Source organism: Micropterus dolomieu, linkage group LG11, assembly GCF_021292245.1.
Source record: "Micropterus dolomieu isolate WLL.071019.BEF.003 ecotype Adirondacks linkage group LG11, ASM2129224v1, whole genome shotgun sequence".
Classification (NCBI taxonomy): Eukaryota; Metazoa; Chordata; class Actinopteri; order Centrarchiformes; family Centrarchidae; genus Micropterus; species Micropterus dolomieu.
The window spans coordinates 13,230,037-13,243,573 of NC_060160.1; positions in this window are offsets into that span (position 1 = coordinate 13,230,037).

The following is a 13,537-nucleotide window of genomic DNA, read 5'->3' on the forward strand; positions in this document are numbered from 1 at the left end:
ACCACACCAGGGAGCAGACAGGGACCCTCATTTTCAGCCTGTCTTGGTCCGGTTGTTTAGTCCCACCAGAGTTTGATTGACAGCTAACCAAAAAGGTTAAGTGTGAAAGCAGAGAGAGTTGCAGGAAAAAGTATGTGAACCTTCGGAATTACCTGGATTTCTGCATCTGACATTCATTCTCACAACAATAGACAGACACTTCAACAAACAATTATATGTTTTCATGTTTTTATTGAACACACTGAGTAAATAGTCACAGTGCAGGGTGGAAAAAGTATGTGAGCCGTTAGGCTAATGACTTCTTTAAAAGCTAATTGGAGTCAGAAGTCAGCCAACCTGAAGTCCAATCAATGAGATGAGATTGGAGGTGTTGGTTAGAGCTGCCCTGCCCTATAAAAAAACATATCAATTTTACTTTTGCTATTTCCATGAAGCACTGCCTGATGTGAACCATGCCTCGACCAAAAGAGCTCTCAGTAGACTTAAGAAAAATTGAAAAAGGAAAAATTTGTTGCAAAGTTTATCAAGACATTTTGCAGGAGAATGTAAGGCCATCTGTCCACCAGTTGAAGTTCAACATGAGATGGGTGATGCAACAGAACGACCCAAAGAACAGAAGTAAATCAACAACCGAATGGCTTTAGCAGAAGAAAATACACCTTCAGGAGTGGCCCAGTCACACTCCTGACCTCAGCCTAATGACCTCATGAAAGTGATTCACACCACACATTCCAAAAATGTTGCTGAACTGAAGCAGATTTGTTGAGAGGAATGGTTCAAAATTCCTCCTGACTGTTGTTCAGGTCTGATCTGCAAGTACAGTAAATGTTTGGTTGAGGTTATTGCTGCCAAGGAGGGTCAATAAGTTATTAAATCCAAGGGTTCACATACTTTTTACACCCTACACTGTGACTGTTTACTCAGTATGTTCAATAAAAACATGGAAAGATATAATTGTTTGTGTGGAGTTAGTTTAACCAGACTCTGTTTGTCTATTGTTTTGAAAATCAGATCACATTTTATGACCAATTTATGCAGAAATCCAGGTAATTCCAAAGGGTCCACATACTTTTTTCTGCGACTGTAGGTAGGCTATGTGCACACATATGCACAAATTATGACATAAATCCCATTGAACCTGTGTTCAAATGCTTTTCTCTACATATTGTGAATTACAGGGAAAGGCAGTGACAGCACCAGAAAACTATTGGTCAGTATCTGGAAAGGTCATAGGTCAATATAGATCAGTCAGTGACATCTCAAAGCACATCTTTGAATTCCACACAATGTGTTTCAAACATGAGAGAAAACAGCCAAGCGGTGAAAGGAGAAAAAACAAGCTGTTGGGGTCAAAGGTTGCTGTGCCGTGCGACCGGGATTAATAATAAGGCTACTATGCCTTCTCTCATACTTTCTGCTCTTTCCTCTCATCCTTCCTCCCTCCCCCTCCCCTCCTGCTGCTCTGTCTCTTCCTCCTCTCTAAGGGCTTCTTAATGACTAACCTGTCAGGATTAGCATCTCTCCCTATTTCACACTGTGGTATCCAACTTCCTCCTCATCCTCTAATGAACAGCCCCGGCTCCAAGGACAGAATAGACAGGGGTGAAGACAGATGAAAAACTCAGAAGCGCACATCACTGCCGAGCTTCACATTTCAGGAGTCCACACCACCCGCGTCGAGCCAAGCCTGCTCTTCTCCTCTCTTCTCACCCCCTTTTAACGTTCTCTGTCGTTCCTGGCTTCCGATGCTGAGGACAAGTTAATTAATCACAGTACAGCTCTAATGAATTGACCAGCCAGGGTGTATTGATCCCTGGGGTATCAACGGCTCGCCTTTGTGAAGTCTAATACCCTTTTCTGAGCTCAGAGATCAAACATCTTGAGAAAAAGTAAGAAGGAATATCACAATGAAACCTTTTTTTTTGAAGAGTGAGAGGTCAGCTCAAAAGACACTGGCTGAAGCCACTTCAGCAAATATGTGCATTAGACAGAAAGCAAATCCTCATCTTCACCCCTCCCCACACTCTCCTCTTCTCTCCCACTCTTGCCTCAGCTTGTGTTACATGTGTCACATTTATAGAAATAACATTCCTTTCATCAAGGGAATTAGTGTTATATTTCAGGTTGTCTTAAATCAGAAGACGAGCTTACAGCTTATTAAAGTGTCGTCACGGCACCACCACTGAGGATGCTGGGGGATTTGGCAGCCTTTTTCGAGGCTGGATCACTTAGATCTTTTTCTGGGCCGAGGTTAGATTAGGCATTGATCTGAAAGGCTAATTTGATGCCACATTACAGCTGTGAAATTACAGCACTGTTCGCCTCACATTTAGGAATATGAGCTGGACAACTCCCTCTCCACTTCTCAGAAATCAGTTATGTAAATGCACTCTGAGTAGTAGCACAAACTCTTCTTAAAATGATCGCACCAAAATGGAGGAGCAGCCGAAGAATTCAATTATTAGTTGTCAAACGTTAATCTAAAACATGTTCTACACCTTTATCCATACTGCATATGCCTATTTTCACTCCATTATCGTACATTAATACTCATACCAGTAATAGTTTCCGATGTATAACTCTCCCTACGATGAGGCCCAAACATTGTTAAGCTGTGTGTTCAGTAGGTTTGGTAAAGCTATAATTACCTGCTGCTACAGTAACGCGCAGGTGTTGCTCTGTTCACCTGCTGATTAATGTTCCTGTACAGAGTCCCTGCCCAATGGGAAATTTAAACCAAACAGGCTCTTTGTTTTTTCAACTACAAACTTTTCGCTTTGCTGATGAGGAATTAATTTGGCTGATTGGCTGCACGCACTCTCCATAAACAAATATGAACAACTGTCAAATTCGAGGTAAGCAGTGTGCGATATAGCATAATCAAAAAAAAAGAAGAAGAAAAAGAGTGTGTAAAGTATGTAATTATCATCAGGCAAACTCACTGACAAACAGGAGCCGAAATCCTTCTGAAGTATGAAATCATGCCTTTCTCCTTCAAATACCTCAAATTAGTTTGATTCATATTTATTGTACAGTGAATGTTCACCTTAAATAGTTGAAAAGTCTCTTCCACACATAAAAAGGGGGGAACACAAATTCATATGGGTTTACCCCCCACAAAATACTTCAACTTCAAAAAAAAGTTTATCATAAGTGTAGATTAAAAAAGAAATGAAAAGCAAGGACAGAACAGTATTGTTGTGCGTGTGGCTTTGATACTTTGTACTTTTTTTCTACAACATTACAACCAGAAATGGTCTTCTTTAAATGTGTTGTTGTGCAGTAGTGGGATTCTTTTGTCCTATTTTTGCTATTGATTGTCAAACCACAAGGGTTTTATGGATGTGTGCGTACCTCTTGATGATTACATGGATAGATTTCCACTTTTTAACAGGCTGTACATTATAAAGGGCTAATAAATGGAAACTAATGGCTTCATTGCCTAATAAATGAGTAATTGGTGGTTGCTAAGTTGTGACTATAGACTGTATATAAAAAATAGTGCTGGGCAACAATTAAAATTTTTAATCAGTGTTTTCCACACTTTTAATTTAAATGTACTGCTATATACACAAAAGTGCAAGAGTATGTGGTTTGCAAACATTTTAAACAAATAAGGTGCTTTTTACCAGCAGTATTCCCCTTACACAGTAGCAATAAATATATATATTTATTATTTATATAAAGCTATTTAACACTGATATCTAATCAGTAGAAACATTTTTCTTTTATCAGGGAGCAGCATAAACAGTCTATGTTCAGTAGCAAGTGTCCCTGTTAGAGTGAGGTGAAGTGGTCGCCTCACGCACACACCCGCCGCCAAAGTTGAATTGTCATGAACTTTTTGTACGCAATGTGGAGCACAAATCATTGGAAGAGAGACTGATCCTCGCTGTTTGTGAGTTTCCAGAATCTATTAACTAGTTATCAGGACATCAACAGGAGGGAATTCCCATGGCAGAGCATCCCCGCAAAACTAGATGAAGGCCTATCAGGTAAAGTTATATAGCCTATAATTTTAACTTAAGTTAAATAGGCTACAGCTGTGTAGCGCAAAGAAGCTGTTGCCATAGTTACTGTCCACAGAGCGCCAGCCGTTTACTCGCGGAACGCTTGTCTCTGTCTGTTCACCGGAGCAAAGAGCAACCCCGTAGGACCAAGCGACTACATTGTTATTTTAAGAACGTTCCTAAGACCGACATCTTCCCCAATACTAATCAGCATTCAGTGTGCAGATATCCACTTTGCTATCATATTTGATCGCTTGTCTTGCTTTTGTTTGTCTACTTCTCCCACATGCTGCATCCAGCGTAGTCTGCGGAAGCCTCCCTCCACTGTTTGTTTGGGTGGGTGATTTGCAGGCTGATCCATATCCCACCATGTTATGTCTTTTTAACTCTCTTCTCTTTAACCATTTACTTACCAAAATCTGCATATTGACATTTACAACTGCTTAATCTATAAAGAATTAATAAATCATTTTTTAACATTACTAAAGCATTAGCGACTGTCCGGCAAAGAAAAACTACATAATCACCATGTCTTTTAAATCAATACATTTCATTGAATAACCTAAAATATGTTATGTATACGATATAATAGGTGTACATGCACATGCTGTCCCACCTCCTTCTGAGCCTTGTATTTTGTGTCTTTGTCTGGGTGTGAGGCTTTTGAAGCTTTCCTTCACTGCATGGCCATGTTACACTGTTACTGAGCGAATGACTGCCTGGCTGGAGATGCCAGCAGATTTAAACGGAGGGGACACTCTCTCCGTCTCTGATCCACACACCACAGAGCACCCGCACAATAGAGTTTGTCAGTGAAGTCTATCTGCCATAAACTAAATCCCTCTCACTCTCTGCAACTCCCTCCATCCCCTCTCAACTGCCCTGTCCCCGTTCACTCTCTCTCTCTCTCTGTCTCTTTCTGTACACACACACACACACACACACACACACACACACACACACACACACACACACACACACACACACACAATGAAATGCTCTTTAACTTTGCTGAATGCCCAAGCGTAACAACCACCCTCCCCTCTTCCTCTCACCCTCTTTCTATCCCTCTCGCAAGCTCTCATGCTGATGTATTGGGTGGGATTATGCGCGAAGGCTGTGCGCCGTGCTGCCGCCCTGCTGCGCCAGGCCGTGTGCCGCTGGCCCGAGTCTGCATGGCTGACTGTATTAAACATAAGCAGCTTTACTTGATAGGGCTCTATCCAGCTTTAATTACCACAAACTCACAAAGTCTGTGGACAGCACTCCTTGCTCCCGCCACTCTGCAGAACAAACACGGCAAAAGCCACTCGTCTGTAATTCTGTGAACAGAGCAGACAGAGAAGAAGAGAGATGATAATGATAATGATGGTAGAACATGTGCACTTCATATTTACTATCAACTGTAATACAGGCTGTTTGATGATAGGACACCATTTTTTATCTCAGTCATTTTAACAGTGGTGCTGTCTGAATGTAAGGGTGACCTGGATTTGTTCATTGCATCTGCAATATAAATACTGAATCTCATATTGTGTGTGTGTGTGTGTGTGTGTGTGGATGTTAGGGCAGCAACAGACTCTGTAATACACAGCAGAACTGAGTAACTCTCTGCAGCCAAATTTAATTTGTTTCAGAGTACTTCAAGTAGGAATTTTGACCACATACGACAATAAAAGAGCGTACGGATAATTTGACAACATTTCACGGTGAGTTGAGTCAAATTTTCTCCAACTGACAGCCAAGCCTGAATCCACCAACAGTGTGTCCTGGGTGTTAAACAGGAACAGGAGCCATTTTGACTGTTGTAATCTTCATTAAAACAAAGCTTATTTTCAGGCCCAGCACACTCACAAAGGTGTTTTTAATTATTCTGCTTCATTAGGCCTCAACTTGATGGTTGCAGGTTACAATGATAATGATGGCAGATTTACCACTCAGAATACATGGTCATTTTTGGTCCTTGATGTCAGTAAGAAGTGAAGTGTACACTTCACTGCAGCCGGGACCGACCCATAGGACCAAACACATCATCTGAGTTCGACAGAGGCCAGTTTGACGAGAGGGAACACAGTAACAAGGAGGTTGTCATGGCGGGTTTGGGTCTTAGAATCCCGGGACCGGAGTCAGCTAATAGGACCGCTAGCAGCCCGGCTAATATTAACCGAGCTAACTGGCTACAGATGCAGACAGTTAGCAGCATTTAACGGTTTAGCAAAAACTAAAGTTATCTGCACATCCTGAAGCTCTATAACGTTAAATCCCCTCGGTACTGTATTCCCTTTTGGGTTTTGAGGCTGTGTTTGGTCCTGTTCAGACTGTGTTCACTGGGAGGCTGCTGAACGCAGTATCATTGCCCGCTTGCACCGGCTCCGGCGCCCATTCCGAGGCCGCTAATGTTAACGTTACCCGCCATCACTCCCTGCTGGGTCCCCTGCCCCTGGCCATAAACTTTACAAACCCCCCGGCCTGAAGACCTCCATGGCTTGAGTAATATTAGAAGTGTAACGGTAAACACTTCCACTCCCCCAGTGCTCTGAGCTCCCAGTACAGGCAGAGCCGGCTAATATGACAGCAAACTGAGCTAACTAGATAACAGCAGCTAGTAGCAGTTAGCTGTTACTTTAGCAACAAGTAAAGCTATCCATCAGTGAGTGAAACGCAAAATCTGACAAGTAGACTAGCAGAGAACACGTGCAAGCTAGCAGTCATGCTATTCAAACATAAAAGTTGTTTCAAGAAGAGACAGGGGAGAAAAGAACAGGAGGAGACGGTAGCAGGTCTGTTTTCAGGACATGTTGTTGTTGGTTATGAGTTTTTCTTCCACTTTTCTTTCTTGTTCACCATAATGTCTTGCCTCTCTGTCGAAGAGGAATGTGGTTGTCGTGATTCGGGAGGTTATTGTACTGAAAATGCCGAAAAAGTCTGCGTTATTTCAGCACCGCGCACACCTCCTGCTATTTGTAGTGACGTTTCAGGTTTTTCACAATGACATCACTGACCTGCTCCTTATAACTTTCTCTTTGACTTCTGTACTTTGCAAATACAGAATACAGCGTGTGTTGGAGACAGACGCACACAAAGAGAACTGTTGAATTTAATATGTTAATATGGAAATAAATCAATTTAAAGAGCTTAAAATGAGGTATTTACTGCATCTAATCCTATCAGTTGTTTAACTGTGCAAAATGATGAAACAAGGCACACAAATTTGTCAATGTAGGGTTCCCTTCTAGACACGAATGCAGTGTGTGCGTCATAACGGTGTAACCCAAGGGCCCATCATAAAGCCTGCACTGGGGCCCACTGTTACTACTACTACTCCACTGAGCAAGGCTGGTGAAAAGAAAATCTAAAAAGTAAATGATGCAGTAGGTGTTGCATTACTACAGACACATCACAGACCAAAAGCTTATATAAAGCAAAGGAAGAGGAATTATAATGCTGCCCACAGTGAATGTGAACTAAATAAGATACAGTAAAGTTAGCCAGAAATAAAGAGGTAGCAGCAGCAGCAAAGCTGGATTTTGAGGATATGATAATGGAGTTTACCAAAACAAAAGAGAAGGAGCTCTTATGGTAAAGATCAATTTGTTGATTTATTTTATTAAATTTTCCATTGATATGTAGTTGAGATGCATGGATGTGTTTTTTGTTTACCACAGAGCTGCGCTGGCATGTTATCAGGCTGTGCTTTTTTTTTGTCTGTTTCTCTCGTTAATGGGTCATTTTTATAGGGGCGTGATGAATGTCCAGTGATGTCTATTGTAGCTTCATATGATTTTAATATCCAACTGATAACTGATTATGTGTTTGTTGTGTGACATTGTAAGAGCAGAGCAGTGTTTTGATGTGTGGGTGGCCCCTTTAACCTTAAAAACCCAGGGGCCAATGGAAGTCTTATCTAAATCTAGCCTTGCTGACAACCTGTCTGAATGTACCCATAAACCCACTTTTCAGAAAGAATTAAGGCATTTAAGTTTTGTCTAAGACAAGAAGACCAAGTTGACCACACACTGTAACTGCTCAAAAAGGACTTTAGGATGTCACAGTGCTGTGCCATAAATTAATTATCCTAAAGCGCTTAGTGAAAGTCATTATAATGGTCTCCACTGAAGGAAAGAGGGTGAATGGAGGTGAGCGTGCAGCCGTGAGTACAAGGAGGCAAAAACTTGAGTGACAGTAAATTCACACAGTAGTTATGAGTCTGATCAAGGCAGTTTGACTGAGTTATGGCCTGGTCCGAAAATAGTGTTTGTGTTGTGGCTGTGGCCCACGCTGTCTCCTGTATGCTTTAAGAAAGAGGACAGAGAACCAGAGAATTTTTTTTCTCATTATATAGAGATAAAATGACCCCCAGTTTAAAGGCACCTGGTTGAAAGAAAACAAAAAAGGAAGGAAGTCTCTGTTTGAAGCCTGGTGATGGGTACCTTGTGTGTGTGTGTGTGTGTGTGTGTGTGTGGGAAGCTTATGTCACAGGAGCCCTGCAGCCCCCTGGGAATTACCTGGCTGCCTGCTGTCAATGGAAATCATCCATCTTTCCTCTTATATCATCTGACTCTCTTTTATTCAGTCTTTGGTCTCTGTCTTTTTCTTCCTTTTTTTTCACACAGTTTATCCCTTACCAGTAAGTTCATGACTTAAAATGAAATTGATCATTTTAGCCCACTTTGTCTGAACATTTGCAGACAAAACTACACAACCTGAAGATAAGATGAGATAATGTGCATCATATATTAAATATCCAACCTGACATCTAAGAACTGAGCTTGGTGCTCAGTATTTTGCTCAAGGACACTCGTACAGCTTGTACTTGCAGAGATCAAACCTGTGACTTGTCAGTTACACAACAGTCACTTGACCCTGCTCTTTAGTTGTTGAATTGTTTTGGTGTCTCCTTCTCATCTGTAAGCTCTAAGCTGTTTCTGCTTTTCAAGGCTGTTACCTTAGTTTGGGTTCATGTAAAGGACTGAGAGCGTTTGTGCTGTTTGATGTAACAAGCTGACCTAATTACCCACTAACAAGTTACATCGAGTCACAGCTGAGTACCAACATCCACTCCAACATTATTGGTCCTGCTCGCTCAACTCGGAGTCTGCTCTGTGATAGGCTGTTGCCAGGTTACTTTTGATTGCAATTAAATTCTTCTCAGTTCAAAATTGTATTGCCTAATTAGGGAAATTGGTTTGCAAGCCCAATGCACAGGCCAAAAAGAATGTAAGTGATGACCACATTAAAAACCGAGCATTTGATGTAATTTGTCACTTGTAAGTCGGCCTTTTAACAGTTCTCTTGTCTGTTGCATTATGGGTAAAACATGGCACCGGTCCAGGTTTCATGAGCCAGCAAAATTAACATCATGGTTTATACTATGGTTTTTACACAAGTGAAGCTTGTAAAAAACACTGCATGCATTTTCTACATTCTGCAAGTTTGATAACTGAAAAGTATAATTATCCCCCATTAAATTTACTTTTTTACCGGCTTCAACAACACATTGTCAATGGGGACACTTTTCTGTGCGACTGTACCTTCATCCCAATGTTTTAAACACAGCCATCAATAATGAGACGTGTGAGTAAAGGGAGTTTCACCAGCAGAGACCCCAGGTTATAAATTATGTGTGCATCAGGAATTAATCCTCATGACAAATTTCAAATATGCTGGAGTTCCTCGTTTGACCATACGTGAATCCTTTGCCAAAAAAGAGGAGAGGAAAAGATTTCCCATCACGTCTAAGTTATTGATGAGCCTTAGAGTGAAGCATGCTAGCTCATGCGAAGGATTCAGATACTTTCTCTCTTTGCTTCGCCCATTCATTCTCAATTTTGCTCCCATCCTTCGCCCTCTATGTCATTTGCTCGTGACAGTTTTATCTTTATGTTGTCTATCAGTGGACTCTCCCAGGTATAGTACACTCCTCATTTTTGCAAGAGGATGCGGATGTCCTCTTTGCAGCAATTGAACAGATGTGTTCATTTATTTCACCTTGTCATCAGGAAACTTTAAAGAGTCAAGAATAGAAGTTTCTGAACTGACAGTTTGTACAATCCTGCAATATACTGTAAAAACAACAACAATAATTTGAGTATGAGCAAATACGCTCAGTGGGATAAAGATACAGACACATACACACACACACACACACACACACACACACACACACACACACACACACACACACACATACATACATACACAGAGCAGGTCTCCGGGGTATGAAGCCCAGTGCAGTAGAGCTCATCCCACTTTTTCCTCCATGTGCTCTCTCATCCCTCTTCTCCCTTGGGATTTCCTGACCCCGTCATTCCTTCAAGTCCTCTCTCTACTTCCCAGTCAGAATGCTCAACTTCTACATTTTCTACCTTGTCTTTCACAGTCATTGCCAAGAAACTCTATCCTGTTATATACAGTTTATGTATTTTCTCCACCTTTCTCTAGAGGATCCCACCGCCACCACCTCTGCTTTCCCCGGTGGGGTTTTGTTCTTGATGAACTGCCGCCTCACAACTGTTTGCATCCTGAACTCCGAGGTCTCATCCTCATCCCCTTCAGAGAATAGAGAAATTCAATATGAATTGCTGTCATTACTGCAAGGACAGGGTGAGAGAGAAGGAAAGAGATAAATAGACCAGAAAGCGGGGGGGGGGATGAAGTGGGAGGTGGAAAGGATAAAATCTATATTCACTCCCTCTAACGTGCCAGCGATAACCACAGAGGCCAAGCTCCTCTTTTCAAAGCCGTCTAAACGAGGGCGCGACTAAAAGCCCTGAGATCCTTTCAGCCGGGCCTTGCCACAGCTTGCCTGTCAATACAGTATGGCCACAGGGTCAGAGAGAATAGAAAATACAACAATAAAAGGAAAAAAAAAACATACACCCTGAGGCCAAGCGTAAGTCTGACATACAGTTTCTGTCTTCTCTTGTCTGTAACAGCATGTGAGTATCCAGTCTGCATCCATCATTGATTACTCAATTACTTGAGTTTGAAACAGAAGATATACAGGAGCGTTTAGAGGGCAGTTTTTTCCTAAAATTACACACAGACTGAAGGGAAATGCTGGGCTGAGGGAGACAATGAGATGATGGGGGTTATGTAGAGGAGCACACATGCATAAGTGCAGGCTGTGAGAAAACAGAAAAGGAAACGGTATGGTGGAAAGTATCCATGGATGGAAAATAGTGCTTTTTTGCATTTAAATTTATTCATTTAGCTGATGCTTTTATCCAAAGCGACTTACAATTGCTATATATGTCAGAGGTTGCACGCCTCTGGAGCAACTAGGGATTAAGTGTCTTGCTCACGGACACACTGGTGTTTCACAGTGGGGAGTTGAACCCAAAGGCGTGTGTCTTTTCCATTGCGTCATCACCACCATTGTGATTGCATTATTATCAAAGAGATGATGTCTTGTATGTTCTTCATAAATGAGGACATTTATTGGAGATTCAGCAAAAGGGCAAGCTGTCTGTAAAACACATCTTTAAATGAAGAAATCCTTCCTCTATGTATCTTTGTAGTATTAAAATAACTGCCAGTCCAGAGCTTGAATTTGACATAATGTGGAAATGCCTCTACAGCAGACGTTATCCATTATGCTTCAGTATTGTATTTCTTTTTATTTTAAGTCATTAATAATGTGACAGGGAAAGGGTTTTCCAACATAGTCCAACTATATGTAAAATATTAGCAGTAGGAGAATTATAAAATGAAAAATGTATTTTCTTTGATTTTATTTGTTTGGAGGTAAATCAGATTGACACTGAGAAAAGAGTATGCCAGTGACATGTGAATTATGACCACAAACTGGTATAAGTATTGTAATAACACTTATTTATATTATTGATAATAATATTCCTATTCATATTGCCAACTGAATCAACAAAGTATCATAGAAAACACTTGAAGTCCACTTCAAGAAAATGACACCCGGTTGATGTCATAAAGGTTCTCTCATCTTGTCATAAAGGACAAAAAAGTACAACTGCAAGTCTGTGTTATAAACCTGCATGAAGTTTAAATGACATGAGCATTTATCAGAAAGAGAAGGTGTACATTAGGTGCATGTTACGTTCAGCTGTAGAGCTGACACTAGAGACAGGGCTTTAGGACCCAAATGCAGACATGCTCAATGGAGTTGAGTGAAATTTTATTAACACACCGAGTGACACTTACAAGTGTGGTGGCTAGGCAGTCCAAAATAAAGCACAGTGATCCAAATGATCAAACTGGCAAGAAGTTCATAAGTCTAAAACAGAAAGAATAAATCCAAAGGGAAACACAGGAAATAATCCAAAGACCAGAGACAAGAAACAGTAGCCATCTACTGTGGAGAACACGAAAGCCATGAACACAACAATGAACCAACATTAACAACCATACATACACAGGAGGGAGGCTAACAAGGTACAGATGATAACAATCTGGGTAATGAGACAGGAAGTAAAACAAGACAAGAACACTAGGGACCGACATACTACAAACTAAAACAGGGAACACTACCCACCACCAGTGTTGGGCAAGTTACTTCCAAAATGTAAGATTACTAGATTACTAGTTTCTGTCATTTGAGAGTGTCACGGCTGTCATTGTCATCACTGTATTTCCACATTCTGTCTCACCTATACCAAGTAGGCTGTGTGACCCTGTGGTGAAGAAACGTCTACCTGTGGAATGAAGACCCGCCTACTTCCTGGTTTCTGTGGAGCTCTGTCAGGCTGACTTCAGTCCCACCACATTGGTCCCCTCTGTCCAGCTCAACCAATGGCTCGTCACCACCTCAGCATTACATTTACATTTATTCATTTAGTGGACGCTTTTATCCAAAGCAACTTACAATTGCTATACATGTCAGAGGTCGCCGATGTCTCACAGTGGGAATCGAACCCAGGTCTCCCACACCAAAGGTATCTATGCGCCATCACCACCATTACCCCCTACTCTTAAGGAGAGCCCACCAGTTGCTCTCAGCAGCTTGTCACACCCAATTGACTTGTGTGCCTCTTGTGTGTTTGTGTGCAGTTTTAGTGAAGTAAGTTAGCTTCTGCAGTTCTGTTTAGTGAGGTAAATCTCTTGAGTCTGTTGTAGCCAGTTTGTGGTTATGTTGTGTTAGTTAGACTCACAGTACTTTTGAGTATTTTGGTTTTTGTGTCCTTTTACTAGCGTGTGGCTGGCAAAAGGGTGGAACCAGGGCAAGAGTCCACACTGACAACGTCATTTAGTTAGTTTTCATTAGGTGTAGTGGGTGCTGTGCTCTTTGTATTTCTTAGAACTGACAGCAGCCTCTCTGATCATGAAAGTAATTCCTTAAAGCACAAACACATAGCCTATATCTGTTTACGCATGATCCATCAGGAGAGCTACTGCCTTAAGAGGACCCGGAGCTTCCCCGTAGTTTGCACCCTGCCTACAGACTTGACCATTGGATTCCAGCAACAGAAAATAACGTTACTCTTTTACTCATGGATTTGCTTTTCTGCTTCCGAAATGTTTCTCGTGTTGGTGAATTATTAAAAAACAAAACATCG